At 38.3% G+C, this 6000-nt stretch overlaps 1 protein-coding gene across 2 annotated transcripts in view; it reads right to left on the reverse strand.

Moving 5' to 3' along the window:
* Positions 1 to 3606, reverse strand: part of LOC111248418 (calcitonin gene-related peptide type 1 receptor-like) — a 146427-nt gene extending 142821 nt beyond the window's left edge. Inside the window, exon 1 of one of the 2 annotated variants that reach the window (XM_086978057.1) lies at positions 3474 to 3606. The gene's annotated coding sequence lies outside the window, so the exon portion shown is untranslated. The remainder of the gene's footprint in view (positions 1 to 3473) is intronic. The other variant, XM_086978068.1, reaches the window with a different exon arrangement.
* Between the last annotated feature and the right edge of the window lie 2394 nt (positions 3607 to 6000).

The raw sequence follows: 6000 nt of genomic DNA on the forward strand, positions 1-6000 counted from the left end.
AGGATGTATGGAACAATTCGGTCAGAGCTCGAACAGATAAACATAGTAATTGTCATGTCGAAGCAAAGACAATGTAACAGAAAAAAGTAATAATTTTATATGTAATAGGAAATTAAAGGGTTTTTTTTTTGTTCGTGTTTTGTTTGAGGTTTTAACAAATGCTATTTCAAAAAAATTCACAATTATTAATTATCATTAAAAAGCCAGCTTCTCCCTAAAGTACACGTTATTTATAAATGCTAAGCTGCCTGTAGTGTACCGTTCTATGTATGATTATACAGCTTGTTTTATACATATCGCTATAAGCAATATATACGTTAAACTATCCAAACACTGCGCAAATTAGCAAATAATTGAAATAATAAGCTCTATTTCACGCAACAGGTGTTTTTCTTTCAAATTTCGATAGGTTCTTAAGTAAAATCTTACGTTTGTCTCAAAATATGAACACGACACAAGTCGAAGAAAAATGCGTTTTACAAAATGGGTAATTTTGACAAAAAATTTGACACGTTTTATGTATATATAAAAAATAGCAGTACAGGAATTCGGTAGTTATTTCACACTGACCGCGAAGGGAACTTCCAAAAACCTAGGATAAATCCAAATAAAAGTATAATGTACTTACATGCACGGGTTAAGTAATAAAAATTTATTTATCTAAAGGGGACCGCTGTAAGCATGTACTCTATAGGCCTTCATCGAATACTAGACCTCAAGACAGTACAACCTTGACGCAATGCTTTATGATCCGGCATGGCTATATATACTACGAAATTGCGTCTTGCTACCTGTTTGACACCTTTAAGATGATATCGTAAGATGAATTCATCATTACTTGAACTGATGTCAATATATCTCTATGTATTACACTCAAAATGGTGGAGACGTATTTCAATCGGGAAATCAATTACTTTATCAGATATACATTCTGAGTATTACAAGTACCTTATTTTTGAGTTAATACAAATATGGATCAAATGAGGGTCCGGTAGCCTACCGCTAATCCGCTGATCTACTGCACAAGGAATGCTGTGAATGTAATTCACATAAATACCCCTTACATATACACTGTAGTATAGAAATGGGGTACATAAATGACAGACGTCCCTGGTGTCATCTAAACGGGGTCTGAAACGAGTTTCGCACTTTTTCCTTTCACCTACATCCATAGACGTAACTGACGTTGTGTTCAAAGGTTCTGTAGCCCATTTTAGACGTTCCAGACTTGATCGGTGTGCGCTATGTACAATATGCACTCATCGACTTGAACTAAAGTTACCTAATACGAAAAAAAAAAAACAATCGTAGGATACGAATCTAGGTTTCCTTCTGGTAGAGGATGTGCATGTAGCTGTGATATGAAAAAAATAACGTTCTATGGAGCTTGGGGAATACTAAAAAAGAGTTGGTTCCACTACAAGAGCTATAGTGCAGTTTCAACAAACGGGACACTACCGCCGTCTTAGGCGAACGGACCATTTCGGGCAGGGTTACTTAGCCATCCATTAAATAGCTTACTATATACCATCATTGCATCAGCCTTAAACTGAAGTAGAAAAGAAGCATGGGACAAGAGGAATTAGAACTGGCAGCATGCGCCTTCAGGATAAATAAGACAGATCGAAAATATGTAGACAAGATTGAAATAATAAGTTAGTTTTTTTTTTTTTTTTTTAATCTAAAAATACTTGCCAAGATAGAAAGTGCTTGATTGAAGAAAATGTTGACTCCAAATACCATTAGTGAGTATTCTCAAAAACTTCATTGTGGCTCGCGTCGCAAATCTGTCTGACAGCTGAAGTAAGTCTTGTAGAATCATTTGCAAGGATGGAATAGAGTTACGTAGCTGGAATTTAATTATACTTAAAATGGGGGGCCAAAAAGAAATTTTCGGTTGAATTATATCATTATTATTATTATTATTATATCAATAAATATTTAGGTAACGTAAATATAGGTAAAAGTTCCTATCGTCATATCCCTATTGGCTGTCTATGATATATGCACTGGATTGCTTAACATAGGTAGTCTGTGTCGGTTCTTATTATAATTCGATTATAATTTTAGCTGATATAGATGGAAGAGGCCACATTGAACGTTTTCCACAGATTAGTGAAATAAACTGGAAGTTAGATCATTCTAGTATTACATTATTTATAAAGACGTTTAAGAGGATCCTTGGCCCCTTACTACGCTATCTAATTGCCAGAAAATAAGCACAAGTATGGCTTAAGCAGGTCGGCATAAGACAAGATTTGGTGGCAGACCTATTCATTGCGTACGAGCAACTGCGTCTATTAGATTGCCAAGTGGAAATCGACCGTACGCAAAAACGGCACCACATGTAGGTCGTAGCATATTGTTTTATAATGCCTTTGCCTGGTGTACATTGTTCTTTTTACGCAACACCCTTCACAACGTTTCTCCTTCTACATCATTGCTCGCCTCATCCTAATCCTTTTCGGTTTGTCATATTTTTACGTATTAAGACCTAAACTAAACACGAGTTGCGAGATGAAATTGTGAGTTAATCGTAGCTTTGCGTGATATCAACAAGTCATGCTGGTTCATTTCGTACATCTGCACACAGTTTGTTAGCTAAATAAAGTGCAAACGCGTCCTCTAGTCTCAGAAATGCTTTCTATTGTATGCTTCAGAGTGAATTAAATTTACCTATAAAATGTACTATACATATAAAAGTAGGTGTATACAAGTTCCGATACCTTTCAATTTACTCATCGCCTAGATCAAAATTGCTAAATCTAAATCGTTATACTCCCGATTGTTTATAAAATATAAACAACAAAGGAATGATCCTCTCGAAGTAAAAACTTCCTGCATACATACGAAAAGAAGTTAATTAGTTTGTTTGCAGGACATTGTTGAGCCATGAAAAACAACGTTGGGAATTCTCATCTGCAGCCATTAGCTGACTGAAGATATAGTTGTATCTATGTATCCATCGGTTGATTTATTCTTGTGCAACAGAACTAATCACATTAAAGTAGAACTTGTCAAAGGTCAGATCCGCCCATATCGCTATCCTTCGTTCGGCTGGTCAATTTTGGACAGTAGATAACTTAATGCAATGAATTTCATGCAGTTCCAAAGCACAGCACTTCTGTGGTTTTAGGTTTTAATGAAAACATCAACTTACTTGTCCAAACATACGAAACTTGTACAAGGATTCACTTTGCAACGAATAAAGTTCGCTGCCACCTCACTAATCTAGTCATACGATTTCACAATAACGACGTATTGTTGTATTTACTTGGCCCCCTGAGAAACCTTCAATACACCCTTTCTCGTAAGTTCTGACTACACTGAAAGATTGAAATAAGCATGAAGAGAGGTAAAGCCCATGAACGCGCCGCAAATTTTTTGCTAAAGATTTTGACGTTGCTTTTCTTTTAAAGTTAAACAAGAAATAGCTGCTTTTTTTTTCTGCATTGACACGCGATTCTACTTACAGTCTCGTTCTATCGTTTCGAAGCCTATTGTATCACCGACCTAATGAGACACTCACAATAATAATTACTTTGTATGTCGGCTGTTAATCTCCGGGACAAGATGCCATTCACTCCCTCAAATAGGACACGTCTATGAGGTAAAAAGGTGTAGCGTTGCGTCCACTGCAATATATATGTCTCTTCGACACACAGTCTTCCCCTTAGTAAAGCCCCTTTCCTTGATAAACTCTCTTGCCTCACATGCGCGACAGGGATCGTGACTCACCCGTACCCTCCTATTAGTTAGGGTGATTTATCCGATTTGTTTCCTTTTAACGAGGCCCAAGGTACAGTCAGCTGAAGGTATCGGGGAATGCTACACATTCGAAGCAGAATTTATATTTTGTCCTACTAGGCGCTTGATCTAGCTTTCCTATATATGTTTAGTGTGACCTTCTTCTTCTTCTTGTTTTATTTTCCGTTGCTTATTCGATGTAAATTAGCCTTTGAAGAGCTTTCGAGTAAATCACTTACTTGTTTTAGCCCCGCTGGACCAAGGGCGGTACTCATGCAAGAAGAGAGGCCATCTTTGCCTGTTAGCTGTAATCCCGTACCGAAATTCCTGTTGCCGTCTGAGTAAGTCCTTATATTATTTTCTGTAGCAAGCTGAGCTTTTCTCATTCATAGGTCTTTAGAAATAACTGTTACAGCAGAACGCCCATACATGCTACTAGCTTTGGTCGTATAGGCTGCGCCTTTGCCCCGAACGCCATCATGGGTAACCTAGACTGCTGGGCTATGGAAGATGATCGGCGAACTTCATATCGTCGATTACGTGTCACATATATAGCGCTCTCCGTTTTCTTTATCGTGTGCAAGTATTTATGAATATTTCCAAGCCGAGTCATAACTCGCGTCAGATAGAAGACGGCGGCGCCATGATTCCTGTTGAAACACTTAATGAGGTTAGGGACCAGGCAAGAAGTGGCAATACACCGGCAGAGTGATTCGTTCCTGTATATATTTTCCATGTTTTTTGAGTTCTCGTCACTTTTGTTACCACGATGCCCTGCACTTTTAGAAATTCGTCTAGTCTCACTTCTTTTCTTATCGCGATAGAGCCCCACGTGGGCGCCGCATACATTACCATGGATTTGGTTGCTGTCGTTAAAATCTGCTTCTTCTTTCTGTGGCTTAACTAGGCTTACAGTGGGTTTTTCTGCTAGCCCGTTGGGTATTTCCTTCATTTTCTCAACCACTTACTATGGGGGGCTTTTTGTAAGGGCTCGATCTACCATAAATCGGACATGTTCAGTTTAGTGGGGAATAGATGGGTCTGCGAATTTTGTTTCCCATCAGCACCCTTGTTTCACTCTTTTCTGAGATTATATTATTTTTCGATGTTATTGTTTGTATTCTCTTCAGTTCAAAAACCTCCAGGACGTTTCTATAGATTATGTCCTATGGCAGTATCGATCCCTGGGATACTTTGGGCGGTTATGGCAAAATTCTTTGTCCCATGAGTGACGACCCTGCTGCTAAAATAAGAAGTGATTAGCCTTTAACAACATGGAGAGGCTTCTTTCTTATTACGTCTGTTGCATCCTAAAATTGAAGACGTTTCCAATATCCAGTAAGATAACCACACAGCATTTCGTTGACCCCTAGTTTGTCTTTCTTTTTCCGGCTTCTTGTGAGCTTCTGCTGATGGACGTTCCAGTGAATTAGCTCCAACGGAATATGCGTTGACGATCCAACAGCGCTTCTCTCTTCTCCAATTCTGTCGTTAGTCCCTTATATAATGGCTCCAAAAACTTCCTAACCATGTCCGGAAGACAGATTAACTTGTGTGCTCTGTCGTCTAAATAAAGTGTTTCGGATCTCTTTACAAGAACCAAAATAATTTTTTGCAGGCTACGGCGTACGTTTGCTCATGCAGTGTGTTTACCTTATGTCAGAGAATTTTGGCTTTTCCTGAAAAAGGTCTTTGCGAGCTAGCCAGGTGCTCTGCTCGGTTAGGGTGCTTTACTTTTAGGAACTATTTTCATTATTATTTCGTTTCTTTCTCGAAACGTGAAAGGAACGCTGTAGTTTTTTTGTGCTGTGACCCGGGTTGCTTAAAAACAGCTTGTGGGCAGCTTGCTCGATTAGCTCGTAAGGCTACAGTGGCCGTCGCTTTCCTACTTAATCCATGTCTCTCCCGTGAGGTTTTCCTAGTAAACCGTGTACCATTTCTTGCTCTGTTTTTTGTTGCTACGTTTTTAAATGTATTTATATCTCCTTGAACAAGTGCATACGCCATCTAACTATAAACAAAGATAACCACTCTACAAATTATAATTCAGTCTATGAGCAAAGGGCTAGATAAGTGTGACTTGTCTGCCCAAAAATATATTCTGACAGCTTAAGACAATGCTGATGGTGCCATTAGCTTACAGGAAGGAAATACAACACTAGGGGCTAATATAAGTATCCTAGCTTCATCAAAAATGTACTAAATATGTAATTGCACGAATTTATAAAAAAAAGACTATACTCCGTGTAAAAG

Source organism: Varroa destructor, unplaced genomic scaffold (genome assembly GCF_002443255.2).
Source record: "Varroa destructor unplaced genomic scaffold, Vdes_3.0 BEIS01000001.1, whole genome shotgun sequence".
NCBI classification, from domain to species: Eukaryota; Metazoa; Arthropoda; class Arachnida; order Mesostigmata; family Varroidae; genus Varroa; species Varroa destructor.